Source organism: Strigops habroptila, chromosome 2 (genome assembly GCF_004027225.2).
Source record: "Strigops habroptila isolate Jane chromosome 2, bStrHab1.2.pri, whole genome shotgun sequence".
In the NCBI taxonomy this organism is placed as follows: Eukaryota; Metazoa; Chordata; class Aves; order Psittaciformes; family Psittacidae; genus Strigops; species Strigops habroptila.
The window spans coordinates 49,522,085-49,542,261 of NC_044278.2; the positions used below are offsets into that span (position 1 = coordinate 49,522,085).

The 20,177-nt window shown below is 39.0% G+C and overlaps 1 protein-coding gene across 2 annotated transcripts in view; it reads right to left on the bottom strand.

The window, feature by feature from the left end:
* Positions 1 to 20,177, bottom strand: part of SHROOM2 (shroom family member 2) — a 133,105-nt gene that overhangs the window by 97,138 nt on the left and 15,790 nt on the right. The window contains exon 1 of one of the 2 annotated variants that reach the window (XM_030475621.1): positions 17,115 to 17,405. The exons of the other annotated variant lie outside the window; for it this stretch is intronic. The gene's annotated coding sequence lies outside the window, so the exon portion shown is untranslated. Of the gene's footprint in view, positions 1 to 17,114; positions 17,406 to 20,177 lie in introns of those variants that run through there. 2 annotated transcript variants of the gene reach the window in all.

Sequence of the window (20,177 nt, forward strand, 5' to 3'; positions counted from 1 at the left end):
CACAGTGGAAGAAGTTACTTTAACTCCAAAACCCCAATAGTTAGTCTCTTTTCAGAGAGCAGCAGCATCCTTAACCTACCATGCTGTACCAGGTTTTCAAAAGTAACAGCTATTTTCCCAATTAAAAAAAAAAGGGGGGGGGGGGGGGAAACAGGGAAATGGGAAAAATAACATAAAACTAAGTTAAAAATGCCCTCACAGAAATTCATTTGCGACAGGTCTGCTTTTACGCTGCCGTATTACTGAAGGGGGGAAAACCAGGGTAATTCCATCAGCCTGTCGTTGCACACCCACCTCGTCTCCCAGAGCTCCTGCCCACCAGCTCAAGGGTATCAGCCGGAGAACTGGCTCTGAGTGTCCCTGAGGTTCCACAGATGCATGGGTGCAGAAAGATCTATGCGATGCCTTCGTAAGCAGTGCTCCTATTTGTGCAAACACGGTGCTGTACAGAAGGTCTCAAACGCGGCCTTGTGCCTCCTTGAAGGCACTCTCACAAGCGTCCCACCCCATCCACATCTGTTGTGAAACACTTAGGCTCTAATACCAGCAAATCACAGCACAGAAAAACATTTTAAGTAGGAATTTTGCCCTTTCACCCTAAAATAAAGACCCTTCTCTTTGCTTTCAAGCATAACGATTTTACTCTGGAGCGTTCTCCTGCAGTGTACCTTTATACACCTATCTCAAGTATAAATTCCATTGAAATATTTATACTACTGTAATATTAATGGGGTTGAAATATTTACAGATTTGCCTGAGATTATCGAACATGCAGCTTGTCTTTGGGAAAAAAGTTACAACTTATGAAATCTGAGTTAAGGTTTCTCTCATTTTGTGGCTGTCAAATTTACAATAGCTTGTATCAGGCTGTGTATTGTTTGCAAATGATCACATCCCAGAGGCTACACAAACTGATAGATGGAAGAGATGAAACACAGAACCACCCTCCAGCCTTCAAAATCTGCCTGTCTGCTCGGTCAATGGCACAGAAGTGCAAAAGAGCATTTTAAGGAGCTTTGGGGGGTTGGGGGGGGGAGCTAACATTTTTTGTAGCATGAGAAGACATGTAGCAAAGTATGAATCTTACTGTACACCAATGTGACTAAAGCAGTGTGCCAAGCCAAAAACTGATCCAAATCAATTACCTGGGAAGAAGGAAAAAAAACAAAGTAACTCCATCAAGTGAGGTATATTCTTCAGCAGTTGTTCTGTGGCTGAAGAGACAAAACACCTCGCTGTTAAATGGACACACTGGAAATATTTAAGAGCATTAAGGAATTATTTTTGGGTAATGTCTAAACATGTTGACATTTAACAAGTTTTCTTTTAGCCTCACAGAAAATGCCACATGACACCACTCATGAAAAGCTTACTTTTTTTTTTACTTTTTTTTTTTTTAAAAGGAAGCTTTACAGATTGCACAAGACAGATAAACAAATGGAATACTGCTACAGAGAACCATACCAAGCTCTGTCCCATAGTATGGAATAACCACAAACATCAAATACCTACTGCTTTAATTGGCATGAAAGCAGTATTGTGACATACTTGCTATTTCTTCGCATTGAGCAACAGCAAAAGAGGATCACTACCCAAAGTACTTAATGTTAGAGCACATTCCTATTAAATTCATAGTTTGCTGAAACGCTGGGCAGGCAGAATTGAGACACAGCAAGACTTTACTAGTTCATTTCTCTGAACTCAAGGAGAATTTTGAGGGAATGCTTGCAGAATGACGAGGCTAGATAAGAAACTCCTCAGCTAATTTTGGCCAGCTCCCAAACTGAAATGGTTTAACAGAGTTGTTTGAATTTGGAAGTGGGTTAAAAAAAAAAAAAAAAAAAAAGAACAAAATTATCTGGATCGTGACATTTTACATCTGACTTGCAGGAAACAAAACAAAAAAAGTCATTCTGTTAAGTATTTTCACTTTTAAGACAGAAAATATTAACCAAGGAAAGAAGAGGACAAATAAAAGTGCTTGGACTCTCTAGCAGCATGCCTAAAGCTCAAGGTTAAAGTACAACTGACCCCACACAGAGCCATTTGAACATGTGCCAAATGCAAGAAGTTAGGAAGTTTCATGCTCTGCTAAGGCGATTTTCACATCACTCATTGACTTCATCTCAGATCAAAAGCGCTAAAAGAAAAACTGTGCAGAGAATCTGATTACAGATGGTTTTTACTGATGCTTTCTACTTAATCTCCTCTGGAATGTGAGGTCGTAGCCCTCCCATATTTTAAAAGGGATCTATATACTATAAGCACACTCAACTATTGTCAGTGTACAATTAATATTTCGCTTTTTCATCTGAGCAATGTAACTTAAGCAGTTTATTGCAGCCCAGATCCCCACCCACAAAACATCTATAAGGCTTTATGGCTTCAGATGCAATTGTACTTTCCACAGTGCTCATCAATTTGTAAATACAAAGCTGTTTTGTACATTGTAGTTATCTCTATTACAGCCTGTAAAGGTGCAAGGGCTGAAGCAGTACTCAGTGCTGTAAGGAATGCCTTAACCCTTCAGGATTTGCTGGCCCAGGAGGAATGTACTTATATTATGAAGATACATGGTTCACTTCACTTTCTGTTTTGCCCATGTAACAAGACATGTCACAGAGTAGGTTTTAATCATAGAATAGTTAGGGTTGGAAAGGACCTTAAGACCTTCTAGTTCCAACCCCCCTGCCATGGGCAGGGACACCTCGCACTAAACCATGTCGCCCAAGGCTCTGTCCAACCTGGCCTTGAACACCACCAGGGATGGAGCATCCACAACTTCCTTGGGCAACCCATTCCAGTGCCTCACCACCCTCACTGTAAAGAACTTCTTCCTTATATCTAACCTAAACTTCCCCTGTTTAAGTTTGAAGCCCTTACCCCTTGTCCTACCACTACAGTCCCTAAGGAAGAGTCCCTCCTCAGCACCCTTGTAGGCCCCCTTCAGGTACTGGAAGGCTGCTATGAGGTCTCCACGCATCCTTCTCTTCTCCAGGCTGAACAGCCCCAGCTTCCTCAGCCTGTCTTCATACAGGAGGTGCTCCAGCCCCCTCATCAACCTCGTGGCCCTCCTCTGGACTTGCTCCAACAGCTCCATGTTGTCTTATGTTGAGGACACCAGAACTGTACACAGCACTCCAAGTTGGGTCTCACGAGAGTAGAGAGGCAGAATCACCTCCTTCGACCTGCTGGTCATGCTTCTTTTGATGAAGCCCAGTATACAGTTGACTTTCTGGGCCAACAAAATGCAGAAAATCCAAGGCCTATCTACAATGGACAGAAGACTCATTCTTCTCCTAAGTCTAAACCTCCAAACATTTAAGAATAAATGAGACTAGCTTACTTTAACCTCTTCTCCCAGAGATATTCTCCTTATTAAAAATTCCCTTTGTCACACATCCACATAACAAGTAACAACAACAAAAAAACCCTGAACTTTCTGCTCAAGATTTATTATGACACTTACTGCTGGATATGCTCTTCTATTGGCAGAGAAAAGGCAATATACCATAACTAATGCACAAACCCTTAATGATTTGAAATCTACGTTCTTCCTTTCATTAAAAATCTCAACGATTGTGAAAGCATAAAACTGAAGGTGGTCAAAATATTCTACTTGAAAATATACATTAAAGCAAACATTCTTTGAAAATAAAAGGTCTTGGAGAACTTGGTCAAAAATCCTTCCTTTGCTGTTCCTTACAGCATTGACCCTCTCTCTCTTCCAGTAGTCAAATGAAAAGGTCATGAAGAGAGAGGAAAAGTCTTTTTGCTTTTCTGTTTTCAAACTCCAAGTCAGTTTTTTATTTTTCAGTAACTGTCCTGTGCCTTCCAATCCTGTGCCTTCTTTTAAAAATCACAACTAACAATTTCTGTTATAATAACACAATAAATCATGACACATAAACAATGTTAATTTTTTCCCCCCCTTAGTGTAATGTACAGATGTTTAAATACAAGCCATAATGCTGGTTCTCTGAATAAAATTTAAACTGTAGTGAGTGTAAAGCCTTTTGAATCCTTGTGTGACAAGCATTACATCGGATGAAAGTAGATCAATAATCCTAGAAAAGTCAGCTACACAGCTCTTTCTTCCTTAGTTTTTGAAGGGGTCAGGCTCTTGGACTTTGACACCTCATGTTTTTACATTCTTTACTTATTTGGCTAGAACTCCATTCTCTACGTACCTGCTTGTTTCACAATTAGAAATATGAAGGGGTGCTGAAGATATTCACATACAGATAATCTTCACCTTAGGGGCCCTTCTCCCTCATTTCATACTGTATGCATGTACATGCACGCACTTGTATATACTGTAAATGTAGCAAACTAAAACAGTAAAAGTCAGCTGCCCCCAAGTTTAACTGTACAAACAACAAAAAGCTTGCACCGTCATGGTCTTCTAGAGCCACACTCAAGCACCAAGACATGTCTACACTGCAATAATATAGTTCAAGCACACTGTTCCTCACCCAGAGAACTTACAAGGGAAGTACACAAGAAAATGCACTGTGATTCACTGGAACACTAGCCATTGATTCAGTCCGTTACAGGAAGCATCTACTACAAGGTAAGTACAAAGCAAACAAACACGTTTGATAAACCTTAGAATAAGCATGAACTGAAATTAAAACTGTGGGTCAAGAAGTCAACGCAGTAACAGGTTGAGAAGAGAGGCTCACTAACCTTTCATGCAAGAGTAACATACAATAACAAATGTAGAGAGGTAGTCTTACTCAAAGCAATGATGGGTTTTGTTTTACACCCTTCTTGACTTGGAGTAAGTCTACAGCTGAGACTAATCAGCACATTCAACTCTTAGACCTTCTGTACAGTCGACTCCCAAAGCTTCCTCTGCTACACCATCAGCTGGGAAAGGGCTCCCAAGCATGGATGAACGTACACAATTAGGGTAAGAAATCACACTCCTGCTCTCAGATCAGGGACTCAGCATAACCTGGCTACAATTTCAGGCATTTCTCTAGTTTGCAGTCTCCTGGGCCTCTTGAAACGATGTTCCACAACCCCAAATCACAGGAGGTGCCAAATGAACTTGTGGCCAACTTCAATCCAGCTGAGTTGCTAGCTTGAATCATTATCCCAACATAATCCTGGCTCAAGTTTCTCTGCTACAGTCTCCTTCAAGCAAATAAATATGTAGGCAGAGAGAAAACAGGCAGAACAATCAGACAGCTTTCCCAAAAGGAAATTTATTTCCAACATCCCAGCTTCCATGGCCTTACTTACCTGTTTCATGGTAAGTAAAACTGTGAATGTTGCTCATGTATTTTACTGTTGTGTGTCCAAAATCAGAGAAAAGTAGACAAATGCTTTCTTAAAATTATAGAAGGGCATGTCTACCACTACATGTAGTAGTGGTAGACATGTAGTACTACATGTAGTGCTACCCTCAAGCCCAGAGAGCCTACGCAGCATTCCCAGTAAAATGACTTGGGATAAACACAAGCAAAACAAACCTAAACGCATTCACTCCAGCAAAAAAAATCTCATGCTGCAATACTCAATTCATAATCAACAAAAGGGAACTTTTGGGGGGTGCACTCAATCCAAATATTTAGCTTTGCAGAAAATAAATCCAATAATGCACACGTAGTGCATACTAGCAAAGTGATTGAGACAATCACTCCAAACAACTTGAGCTGTTCAAAATACCTATTCTCTCCTTATCCGGATGGTTACACATACAGGTGGACAATAAGAAATTAAAGCTTCTCAATTCTGAACTGCTTTGAGCCAATTAGTCCTACAGTAATCAGATTAACATTAGAAGGAAGATGTTCTTGATTATTGCTAATAAGTGCCTCCTTTGCAGGAAACATTATTTGCAACCTTTTTAAGCAGTTTGAATGCAGAAGTCAAGGATTCAACATGTGTGAAAGCATAACTCCAGCAGTCCCTAACCCTTGGGAACAGGGCTCTCAAGGCCAGGCTTAAGACATTTAGCAGAGTTGCATGAGAAAGCTTGACAGCTATCTCTTCATGCTATTTTTTCTGCTACAGATAGTGGACCAATCACCAAAACCATCAAAACAGCTTTTTTTTTTTTTTTTCCCCCCATAAATCCTGATTTCAAATGTGAATGGGTAAAGGGAAATGGAGTCATGAGGGCATGCTACACAGCGCCTAAAGTTTCTTTCTTGAATGAGCAGGCCAGAGTGTCTATTATAGGTTAGGGGGTTTCCTTGGTTTGGGAGGGGGGAGAAGGGTAAAAAGGATGTAAACGAAATGTTAAATCCAACCCAAGCCAGCAGCACAGCTGTTCAGACACAGCAGGAGGGATCTGGATATTGTACTTACTGAATCAGCTAAAGAGGGCTAAGTAAATTGATGTTCATAATGAGAGCTGTAGAATTCCATTCATACAATGGGTGGCAATGGGCCAAGGACAACTAGTTAAAAATAAAAGATATAGAAAGATTAAAAAGCAAAACCATGTATGCAATATAGAACTAGAAAAGGGCCAGATAATCCTGCACATGCAACTATAAAACTACTCCCTTTCAGCAAGGGCATTCCAAGAATATACCCTTCCAATGATAAAAATGGGAACAAATCAGGTAATACTCAATAGATGGATGAAAGAGAAAAACTGACCATTTGAGAGTTCTTATTTCACATTAATACTTCACCATTATCACTAGTGAACTTGATAAAACTCTACTTAAGAGTAAAAAGTGCAATTTGAATGAGTCTTTGTTCATCTCACCTAGATGTCAAATAAAAATAATACTATTTCTGTGAATTTGTCTTCCCTTGAATGTTTTGGAAAATTTGAAAGATCAAGGTGATAAAGCCTCAAAAATCAAGATACCAAGAACTCAGAACAATACTAGAGTATTTTTTAATTACGATTGCATGGGTAGGAGTTTGCAGAGATTCTTTTCAACATCCTTCATCCACACAGGTAAGCTGCTATTAGAGTAAAGATGCAAGATGAAACAACAGATAAGTGAAGTAAAAGTGAAGTAGAAGGAGAGGCTGTCATGAGTAAAGATAGTTTGCTTGGTCACCAAAACTAGTTCCTTGCTATTCTCTGCATTGAGGACGACTCCGGCTAATAGCAAAGAACGCATTCTCCTCCTTCCACCATGCTTCCCCTTCCTGCCTCCCCACTCACAGCTGAAATCCCATTGATATGGAGTCTCTGGGTGGAGTAACCTAACTTCTTCAACAAAGCAGCTTGCCTTTTTCCCAGACAAATGACTTGGCTGAACTTAAGAATCTCCTTTCGCTATTAAAAAATTCCACAATAACTGCAGTTCTAAGAAAAATCCCAGAATATAATGTGGAAAAACCCTACTGAATTAGGCTTGCAAGAGACAGCAAGTCTTAAAAGAGTTTATTTCAACAGAATTGTCACTCAAATATCAGCAAACTGCACAGATCACACTGAAAGGAAACCGAACAACATAAATCAGGTGACTATTGTAGCTTCACCAACAAAATCCTAACTCTAGCTCTTTACAAAATGGCAAGACAGCTGAATCTTAGCCGAGTTGCTAAAAACGGCTGCATGCATTTAATTAAGTCAAAATCGAAGCCAGATGGCACACGCTGCTTTTCCAATAGACTGGATGCTGTCACAAGAGGCACTACTTAAGCATTCCTTGATGATTCCTGGCACCAGTGGCTACAAAATCTCTTTCTACAATCTACCATACACTCCTCTTTTTTTTTTTTTTCCAGTTACCAAGCCTTTAAAGAGGGTGGGAAGGAGGAAAAAGAGAGCCCCTGAGATAAATTGACTCAGTGTGTGGAATGCAAGGCAAACATTCCTGTACAAATTCAGATTTGATTTATTTTCTTTAGAAAACTCCAGCTGCAGGAGAAACCCCCCAGTTGATGGTCTTTGCCTTATACCCCCTAGGGTCATCACCTGTCTTACATGGAGAAAATAAAAACAGGTAAATATACTTCTAAAGTACTGCACAGCAGATGATGTTAATACTTCAGCCAGTAATAAATGCAAGTGAACTGGCTAAAAAAGGCCTCAAGAATTTAGAAGCGTGTGGCTGAAAGGAAACATTAACATTTCATCTCTGGACTGCACAACCTCTCGGTGAAAAACGACAGTGTAGGCTTGTGCGGTCAGCACACATGCAGTAAACTCCTACTCATCAGGAAGACTAGCAAGTTATCGCCCGGTTATAGCCAGCCAAAGTTATACTGGAATGAGCCAGAACTGAGTGGCAATAGCTATTTTACTTCCAGTACTGTACCCTCCAATACATGGCAGTAAACAGAGAAAGCATGAGCCATGTTGCGGGTCATGCTTGTCCATGCTTGCACTAGCCAGGCAGAAAGCCTAGCAAAGTGTGTCTGGAAGGCAGTAGGGAGGAAAAGAACACCAGAAGTTAACACATATGAAAAATATGCTACTGACAGAACACCTCTGTTTGATTTTTACTTTGAGATTTCTCTGTCCTAGAATTACTTAAGCAGCTGCCATATTGCTCCCAAAAGGATTCCTGAACATGTTTAGAGCAAAAGGTGGGAATCATTATGTCTTTTGAATAGACAAGGAGAGCTCAGAGGCCGCTCCTTGTATTCTCTCTCCACATTTCCACCAAACCACCTGTAAAAGTGAACCACAATTAGTGTATCTCATTGTTCCAGTAATCTACCATAAAGCATACACACGGACAAAGGCATAAGACTATAATTTTAGGTTATTCCTAACTGAATGATCCCTTACCAAGCAATACCGGGGACTAGGGTTTACTCAAGTTCTTAATCGTGTTTGCCACTTTCATATATATCCAACCTCTCATTAAAACAGAAATTACACACTTGTGCTGCGTATCTTACTGCTTGTACAATCTGTTAACAATAATTTCCAGTATTGCTGAGAACAAAAACCCATCTGCTGAAAAGGGTGGATGTTTTTAAGAATTTCAGCAGAACAATTCTTCTCTCCTGGTTTGTTTAAAGCTCCATTAATCTTAATGCAAAAGAAAACAGTTTCCTTTAACAGCCAAATTCTTGACCTTGAGCTGTTCCAGTGTTGGAGTTGGGGGCTGGGGTAGAAAGGGTATGGACTGACCACAACTAAAAGTTGAAGAGTAAAAACACACAGACAGAATAGAAAGCAGAAAAAAAAAATAATCCACAAAGCAAACCAAATATTATCTCTGTGAAAGACTACCGTCTCCACTCCTGCCATGGAAACCTGCACATCATCACCTCAAAATTTTTGTTACTCATTTTCAGATAGATTTTTAAAGATTAGTAGCGATGAAGGTTATCAAAAGACAACCAAGAATGCAAAGGTTAATGGCTTCTAAGTCACCCATCCTAGCCACTGACCCACATCATTAGCCATTAATTAGAGTATTTACAGAATAATGTTGCAAACGAAATCCAGCCTACTAGGCAGCACTATTTTCAGTGTAAAAAAATTAGTTACAGATACTTTCTTTGTAGACATTGAAGATGTCCTTTATTTAGATCCTTTAATTTTCTTGATACAAGATGGATTTACTCATAACATCATTCCTATATGAACCCAACTCAGAGTTGGACAAAATAAGATCTTTAAATCTAAAAATATTCTTAACGGGCAACATTCACAGGGCTTCTCACATAGAGGTTTTACACTCCCCTACCCACTGCTTTTCCATTACTGTACCTGTTTACATTTCTAAGTGCTCAGCACAGCACAACCAGAGAGTAAAATCTGCCCTTGTTACCAGGACATTACTACGTGACAAACCCAGGTGGCAGAACACATTTGAGCTGACTCTAAAATGGCATTAAATTGCCTGTGATTTATCTTAATACTTTAAGTTGCATTAAAGCATGAGTTCCTCATTACATCTTGTAAGGCACAAATTTAATCACTTGACAGTATTTGCCCAGCATTAACCGTGGCCAAGAAGAGGGTGTGCAGCACTTTCTGTAGCATGATTTCAAGGTCTCCCACACCAGCACCACCTAACCCAGAAGAACAGTTCCTCAAGGCAGCTTTTAACTGAAATGCTGCTACAGCTGAGATTTTTTAATGGCCCTAAGATTGGCAAGTTGGTCCCTTCTCCCAAGTAACAAGGACAAGAGGAAATGGCCTCAAGTTGCACCAGAGGAGGTTTAGATTGGATGTTAGGAAAAATTTCTTCACCGGAAGGGTTGTCAAGCACTAAAACAGGCTGCCCAGGGAAGCGGTTGAGTCACCACCCCTGGAGGTGTTTAAAAAGATGTGTAGATATGGTGCTTAGGGACATAGATTAGAGGTGGACTTGGCAGCATTAGCTACTGGTTGGAGTCTGTGATCTTAAAGGTCTTTTCCAATCTGAACAATTCTATGATTCTGTGCTTCCAAATGTTTGACGGGCCATCTTGTACGGAAAAGGTAACGACTGTAAAGACTGGACTAAGGACAAGACCTAATTTTGCTTACAAACTGGAGGTTCTCATTTGACTGTGCTTTTAGTTTAGTTGACAGTCATAGACACATCAGAAGGTACAGAGACAATGCTGTCATTTGGATTACATTCACAAATCTGGATTTTCTTCTGCAGGTGCAGAAGGCTGTTTGTAAAACTAGAGGTATGCTGACCACTATTGTCCTCTTGGTACAAAGAAAGCCCTTATTTTTTGCACAAGACGAAGAAATGTTTCAGACCATCTTCTGTGCTGACTCAGACAGTTTTTGACCAAAATTATCTGTTTACCGTACAGTTCTGCATGGTTTATTTAAAGTCGCATACCAAAGTGCCTGTTATTTCTGTAAGAACACTTATATGAAGACACTTTTGAAGCCTGAAGAATGTATTGTTCTTAATAATCTGTTCATCAACCAGCAGTAGTGATATGACTCAAGTGACAGAGCTTCATACCCAGCCTCAACAGCTACTTCAGTGTTAAAACCTGAGAACAATTGCTGCCATGCACAGGAAACTACAAGCTCAGTCTCCTCATTACTTCATTGGAAGCAGAAGCAGTTCAGCCTTGTTATAGCTTTCTACGGATCCAACCAAGCTGGGTTGGAGCCACATAAAGATGGATCCATCGTTCTGTGGATCCAGAAGACTTACAAGTTATTTGTATAAAATATTTTGTTCCCAAACCAGGAAAGTGGTGACCAGCATAAACACTTAATGCCAAGTAATACTTTAACCGAGTGGCCTCCTCCATCTTCCTCAACTTGCAACAGAAGAAACTGTGTAATAGAGCAATCGAAACAGCAGAGCAAACACAGCAGGTGGTCCTGTCTTAAAAGACTTCCTCCAATGGATTTTGAAATTTTACACTTAGCCTGGTATGCACCCAAATACATTAAAGAGCCTAAAATGTTAAACATCAGAGGCAAACCAAACATTTACAAAATACAGGGTCTATTATTTTGGACAAACCTTGCTGCAATCACGAAAGAATGTTTCCTTTGGCTGCTATTATGCTCACTTCCATTTATTTATATACAGTAAAAAGCAAACAGTATTTCCTTACCTTGTTTTTTTTTAATTGTCTACAGATGGTACAAAATGGTAGAATGATAAGGCTGGAGGACAGTCTTCTATTGAACAGATGGATACGCGAATTTTTCTAGTATGAGAATTTTACTGCTTATCTCAGTTAGAGAAGAGATAGGGTCCAGCACCTACACATTTCTTGAAAAGTTTCTTTTTCATCCAAACAAATAGGAAAAAAAAAAGAAAAAACCCAACAAAAGATACTGGTTTTACAATGACACCCTTAAAATTGCCTAATTTACTTCAATCGTAGTAATAACAGACTACCACTGTATTCTTTCTTTGAAAGCACTGGAATACTGAGCTTGCTAAGCTTCTCTGAGTGAAAAGGTTAGAAAGCACAAATCCTTCATCAATTAGTCTTTATTAAGGTTCTCCAGAACAACTGTAAGCACAGATCACAAATCTCTTCTCAGTTATTTAACAAAATACAAAAATCTGAGTTAGTTCTATACTAGAGAAAGATCTAAAAATGCTGAGCGCAAACTGAGCAGCTCACAAAATAGTTTGTCTGGCCTATTTCTCCACATTTTATTTCAAGTTTTTTTATACCAATATTATCTCCTTATGTATAACTACAACAAATCAATGGGCAGAAATAGAAAACTAAGCAACTGAGGTGAAACCTAAGTGTGCTTCCTTGCAGACAAACATGAGCAGTATGGCATCTTCTGGTTAATTAGCCCATTTACAGTAAACCCAACCCACGGGTCAGCTAAGAAGTCAGCCTGCTGTATTTTCCAATCAGCCAGCCCACACAGTATGTTGGGAGCAATGATATTTTCTCCTAAGTAAACCATAGTTGAGTTCATACAGATGTAACTGAACAAGGGTGTGACAAAATAACAGAAAAAGGAGATTACAAAGGAAGCCAGAATCTTACACTGAAGTTTCTTTGGCCAAAATGAGATTCCCAGAGAGACGTGTTTTCTCTCAACAAATCCTGAAGCTGGATAAAGGCCCTTGACCTAGCTCACAACATAACCTTACATGCCCCTATTTTCCAATAATCTCATTTTTCACACAAGTTACCTTAAATAAACCCCACAATTATTCAATGACCTGTCATTTTAAGGAAGTTCACGCACAGCTCAGAACTCTTCTTGAAATCAGGGAAGCAATATTATAACTACGGCTTTAACGCAGAACAAAAGCTGCACAGCTTCCTAGAGCCTGAGAAAAACAAATGATGTCTGTAGGTGGACAACGCTGGATAAGTGAATTATGTTTTCTAAGCACTTAGAGAAATGGAAAAAAACAAATACAGCCAGGTAATGCTACACCACAGAGAGAAAAAGAACATACCAAAAAACCACAGAAAGCATTATTAATGTATGCAAGTGGGTTTGGGCCCAGCCATCCTCAAATGTCAAGCCTCAGAGTCAGAAGATCTGGGGAAAAAAGCTTTTAAGATCAATGAGTCAGGACAGTCCAACAAATTCAGAACAGAACTGGCGGGACAGAAGTCCAACAAATAGGACTGTCTTACTGAGAAATAGCTTCCTCCTATCACGAAGAAAGGGCCAGTTATTCAATTAAGCAATAAGTTAAAGAATGCTTATTAATGTATATAAAATAACAAGGCTATGGACTATTGTTATGCAAGAATACACCAAAAAAAAAAATAAAAAAACACACCCAACCCAAAACAAACCCTCCCCAAAAAAACCCACCAAACACACACACACACACACAAAAAAAAAAAAAAAAACACCAAACAAAAACGTACCAAAAACCAACCCAACCAAAAAATGCCACAAAATAAAGCATGATCAGGTTTTGCTGGTAATCATCCCTGACCAGAAATCGGGATCAGGTTCTTGTCTTATAAACAAAGCAAAGGAGCACTTATGGAATGAAAAATACAGCTGCTTGTTAAAACTGCTTTTCGCCACGTGTCTATGAGATCAAGCACATCACCTGCACTGCAACTCAGGTTTTATTTCAAATGATTCTCTAAAGAGCAACAGGACCATACAACTTTATTTTGTATACAGCCTTTCCTGCTCACTTAAAAATCACAATGCTGCTATTCTAACCAATGCCAAAAAGCAAACTAGAAACTCCTGGAGATTGAGAAAGGAGCCTTAGTATTTGATCTGAGAAGCCAAAATCAATAAATTGGAGCTGCAGTCATGAACTCTGCAGATCCCAAGTAAAGATCTGTGTATAATACACTTGCACACAGCAAGATGTTGCATTGCCATTAACAGTCAAGCAAAGCATTCTGTAAAATTTTCAAGAAGTTTCAGAGAGAATACCAAAAATTCCTACATATCAGAGCACTTTCTTACAAAACAAAGAACTAGTAGAACAGTCACAAAACAAAGCACCAGAAAAAGGGAGGAAAAAACCACTATCACAACAACCTTCAACAAATTAATACCAGACTATGTTTTAAAGCAACTCATACCTCAGAGTATAACCTCTCACTTAAAACAACACTGCTACCTCACAAAATGAAAGCAATATATGAAAGTAATCTCTATAGTGGCCCCACAACAGCCCTGAGAAATTCAGGCAAGCACAGGTGTAACAGTTTCTACCAAATTATACCCTACAGAAGAGATGGCATTAGCAGCAGTGTGATTTCTGCAGGTTTCTGTCTCATCATTGAGTTAAAATACTTAGAAGGACTCAACACAAAGAATTACCCAGGCAATACACCATTTACGTTTACTCTCTCCCCTTCCCATATTCCCACCCAGCAAAAAGAAAAAAAAGTGTTTCATACATTTTTTAACAGCATTTCTTACCAAAACTGTCATGGAATTAAAAAAAAATTCCTCTCTGAAAAACCCCATTAGGAGAAAAGATGGGATGGAAATAAAAAGGCCAGTTTCACAATATAGAGAGGATACCAAAACCATCTCACTGGCATCTACACTATGGCCTGTGCTGTTCAGTTTGGTTTTGTTTGTTTGGAGCAGGTTGGTTGGGGTTTTTGTTTGTGTTGGGCTTTTTTGGTGGTTTGTTTTTGTTTTGTTTTTAAATAAGCGATCTGCATGAGGATGAACAAAGTTTACTCATGATGCAAGACTACCTGGATTAGTCAAAACTGCACTGGCTCCACAGAGCCATACAATAAAGTCTGCATTGATTACAGTCACTGTAAGTAAGGCAACACACACTCCCCCATACACTCACAAGCAATAAACACAGACCCATGGGCAAGCACTGGGGAGCCTGCCAGAGATCTTCACATGCATCATGTTAGGCCATGCTCTGAAAACAGCAGTTCAGTGGCCAACAGCAGATGAGTAAATAAAGCACGTGGAATTATTAGAAAGGGAATGGCTTTCCCTTCTCCCTCACACATGATGGTACTGTCAATCAGTCCCCTATGTTACCATAAAGTGAAAGTTTCATGTAGTTCTTGTCATCCCACCCAAGCATCAATCTGCAGAATTTGTAAGTGTAAGGGAGAAGAACAGGCTGGTCGGAGATACTGACCATTGTTGATATGAGGAGAATTTAATCAGAACAGATCTGAGCTTAGAAAAGATGTGACAAGAAGAACTATTATATAGTATTATATATTAGTCTATAACACATGAATCTGTAACACATACTATCACAAATCCACCTAATGGAGATGGCCAGTTATTTTTCATAAATATGATAAAGCCAGTTTGACAGCTGTGTAACATAGCTCCTTTTTCTTAAAAGCATGTATGAAACATTGTTAGTAGATACTGAGCAAGGCAAAAGTTTAAAATCAGTCCTGCCACAAATTTGCCAATTGACTTTTAAACACAAATGATTCAGACAGCCCTAATTTGCTGACTATTCAAGGACTGTATCAAAAAGAAGGTAAAGAGGAGAAATAATAATTGAAAAAAACACCCACAAAACCAAACCAACACTATACTGCTTCTTACCATTTAGTAATACTTCAATTATTAACTCCCAGCTACTTCCAAAAACAGGAAATGAGATCAGGTAGACTTTGTCCCTACTCACTATGGCTGTCCTCCTGTTCCTAGAAACAGCAGACGTGACTGCTCAGACAATATCCTTGTCTCATGATGCTGAGGAGGAAGGTGGCGGGGGTGGGGGGGGGGGGAGGAAGAGAAAATCAATCCATAACACAAAGAGCACATTAAACTGGTTATACAGCAGCTACTACAAAATGTATGACCTTAGCAAGTCGAGACTAACAAAAAATAATTTCCTTTTTGGTTTCAAAGTAACAATACCATCAACAATTACAGGTAAGGCATTTTTAGAAAGAGGTGCAAGGTCACAATGTCTCTAAGCAATGTGATAGTCAGGAGTAGCAGATGTTATTTGCAAGAGTAAACAGGTTTTTGAGAACAGCACTGGAAGACTGCATCCATAAAACCGATATTCATAGGGTGGCTATCTCAAATGTAGGAGCTACAAAAAGCAGAGCTCTGACTCTGGAGCAGGGACAAATACATCAAATAACACAGGAAAATAACTAAAGTCAACATATTTATTCTATAAAAATCCTTAAAGTGTACAGCACCATTTAGCCTGTAAGATTCATGGCAACATTGCATGTGGAGGAATAAGACTATTTCGAACATACTTAAATGTCAAACAGAAGCTTTTGAAAAATGCAATAAATTGATACAAATCTGTGTTGCCATTTATTAGATTTATAAAACCGGAAATGTTACTGACTGGAAAGCACAGCTAGCTTATCAGGCTCTCTGGGTTGGGCTGGACAGTAGATGACTCATTATCCTGTCCGTGCATGCTGACAGGCTCATCACCCATAGATTCACCAGTGCCAACAGTTATCATTTATGAAATAAAAGATTTTCAGCTGAGAATCTTAAAGCTTCATGAGGAAATTGCAATTCCAATCCCTAAATAAAGCTAACAAATACTCAGTTTTTACAAAAGCTCAGAATATCAAGGCCAAGTTAGGATCAAACAAAATTAGTCCAGTCACATGAACGTACGACTAAATAGAAACAGCTCACGTAAGTTTTCTTCTTACTTGCAGTGACTTCCTAAATACACACTTGAATAAAATGAGCAGGAATCTTCCTAGGCAACACAACTTCAATTGAAATTACTGGTCTCGTAGGTTTTGCAGAGTTACCCTGTAACTATTTTTGTCCTCGGTGAACCAGCAGGATATATTCTCTTAGCACTGAGAATACCAGTTCTCCCTAAGCGTATGAAATCTAAAATGTGACACAAATTAGAAGGCTGCCCTCTGAGAATACAGAGAAACGTTCCTGCCATTAAACAGAAACTGCAGCAAATCAGGAAAAATATGTCTCGCCGTTGATGGAAATCTTTGGCAAGACCAAGATGTTTTCCTCATCAATGGGGATGCCCAATACATCATTACAGTTCATGACCTTCATGTTAAGAGCTTATCATGTTTGCAAATGCATTAGCCACATTTATTTCCCACAGACCTTTCTTTCTGAAACTACAAAGCAACCAGAAACTATGCCTTGATACATCTCCCACACTCAAGGAGTCAGAAAGCTGAGTCCAGCCAGGTTATTACAGAGCCACAGTACATTAGTATGACACAGGCTCCCTTAGGAAGTTTTCCTTGTGAGAATTACAAGCACAAAACTGATACAGCCAAACAGATAACCACAAATTGCTGCTATTGTGATCTTGTGTAATTACCTCCAGTGCTACTGCACACCTCTCAGGTCTCCACTCCCAAACAAATCATGGGATTGTCTTAAAGTGTGGCACACAAATGCCACAGCTGTGTGCTGATCATCTCCAACAGGAAAGCACAAGTTTTCACCTTCAACAATTACATATTTGTAGCATTTCACAAAGTTCGCTAAAGTATTCTTCAGGCAGCTTGCAGCATGTTGTTGGTCTGGCAGACAAGCAGATTCCTCTCAAAGAGGAATCTGAAAGGAGAGCAGAACTGAAGTTTCTTGTCACCAGTAGCAGTGGTACAGCTCAGACTCGAAGAAATTTACGCTTCCACCTTCAATACTTGTTAAGGGAACAAAGCACTTCAAGCACGTTTTCTTCAAGCACTTCTTGTTTAATTTTCAATGTGAAGCCTACAGACGACAGGGTATATTGCTTAAACCAAGCCAAAGTGGACAACCTCATGCTTTAATCCTTCTGAGTTTTTTTTTACGATCCACGTGGGCTATCCATAAAAGTGGAAGGGCTACATCTCGCTCTACTAAACAGAAGTAAATTTCATATCACCAGAGAACATGTGGTGTGTCCACACATTTTCTAGCTAGACCACCATCTTTCAGAACTTCATGCTTTATGCTGTATGGTTAACTTTTGTACTTGGCATTTCTTGGGATAATAGGGAGCCACCACTAGCAGATATAGTCACTAGTTGCAAAATGCTGCAAGTCATTACACAAGGGTTCAAATCCGTAATCAAGTCTGACACACCATCACCATCTTCAATGCAAGTCTCAAAGGTGGATCAACACTTGCAGACTAATGAGTGTTATCATGTCCCAGACTGCTTCCACACATTTTTGGCCATTTTGCTTAAGTAGCCATCAAGTCTTATAAAAGTGGTTACTCTGTCCATCAACATTAAGAAGTAGTGGGCTCTAGAGGTATTTTCCACTCAGAATATACACTGCTGGAAGAAAAGACAGACAGTATTTGTCACTACGCGCTCATGAACCAGAAGAACTAGAACTAGTTTAAAAAAAATAAAAAAAAAGTCTATCAGTTCTGTACAATCCCCTACGCATTGTTTGCTCAGCTTACCTTTAAGCAATACTCAGTATGTTACTCCATTGATATTGTCTGATTCAAATATTTATTTCTACTGCCATGTCACCACTTGCAGTGTCTTACTTGAACTGTCTGCCAACATGCTTCAAGGAATGAGATAAAGCGCTCTACAGGTGAAAAAAATGCTGATGGCAATTCAACCTGTACAAGCTGATTCTTACCCACACTGTTGTATTATTTTCAATATGCAATGACTATTTCAATTTTTTTCCAAGGAACACAAGCAGATAAATCTATAACAATGGCACAGGAAAAATCCTGTGGCTGACGGAGATTTTTCAGACAAACAGAGAATTTGTTTGGCTCAACATCCAGCAAAAAAAGCCCCCAGAAACCAATCAAACAAGTCAGCATCTTTTTAGCATCTGTTTTTCAAAGGGAATTTATCATACTTATTACGTAATTAATTGTTTAGGATCTGGAAATAATCCGAATTCCAAAGCAGAAATAAAATGCTTGACATATATGAACAAGTGGATGTGCACCAACAGAATTACACAAAACTACAGGCCTCCATTTACGTGGGAAGTGTCTCAGAAGAAAAAGTCACTGAGGCTTGTTATACCTTAGTACCAAAGAACTTTTAACATGTTCCCACCTAGTGTACAGCACATCATCTTTTGTTTTCACTCAAAACAGGTTATAATTCAGATGTATTTACACATCATTAAGGACAGTGCACCAAACTATGAGAACTATTATTGTGCAAGTAATGACAAAACTAAGGAACCCAAATTAAGGAGATGATAAATACAATTTTGTTTTCAACCCTAAACATTTTATGGGGTTTATTTTCACTGCTAGATGGGCCCTTTGAAAAGAGAATGGGCAGATTTAAGGATTTTCTACCCCTCAGAGAAAAAGCTACAAAGAAAGCTTTACCTCCAAACACTAACATGACACTAAAGTTAAGAATCACTGACAAGAGCAAGAAATAATACAAGATATAGAAACATTAGAGATATGACATTAAATAGAATCATTTAATGATAACTTGTATCTAAGTAATCTCAACGATTTTTCCAAAACTACTGAAGAAATTGTCCTTTAAAAGGAGAAATCAGGGATAAAATATAAGGACTGACTGAAGAAATTCCAACACTACCCCCTCTATTCTCAAAAGTCATCTGGAGTTTAAGTGATAAAGGAAAATACTGTACTATTTCAGAGTAACACCTGATCTCATATCTTATATAAACAATCTAATGATCATGGAAAAACAGGGATTCAAAGCTGTGTTTAACTACCAACAAAGCGACATATTTTCGTTTGAGTATCCTGCAAACACAATGCAATACAAAACAAACCCCATTTCTTCCTGTACTTAACCTGAATGATATCAGTCAAAAGTTTCACTGTTCGGTTCCTCTGTGACTAATTAACGGCTTTATTGATTACAGATCATACAATTTGCTAGCATTTACTCTGCAATCATGTAACTCAAAGCATTTTGGTTTGGAGTCCCTCCGTTCATTTCTGTTTCTTCAGTAACTAAATACCTGTGAATGGTCAAAATACTAAAAGGGTCTATCAATTCACAACCCAACTTTGATACTGAGCCAAATAACTTGTTTTACATTAAGCAAGTATCTTTCTAAAAAAAGAAACCCAAAACACTACTAAGCAACAGAAAAGATTAAGCAACATGCCTTGGAACTTTACTCTTAAGGTTAGAAACTATTACTGTTATTTCAAACATGTTAAGTCTTCATGTTTGTTAAGACTAAATATCTGTTGAATTTTGGCCTGTGGTTCAATTTCCTCAAGTAAAATATATTTTATCACTTTTTAAGTTTGCCACTTTTTAAGTATGTCGCTTTCCAGCACCTTACTCGATTTTCAACATCTTCTTAATAAACTGGAAGCCTGTGTAAACTGTTGTGCGCCAGATTAAAACCCCACCTATTTATGGTGACTGCAGCCTTGTTTGTAACACCCAAGACTCCACACTCT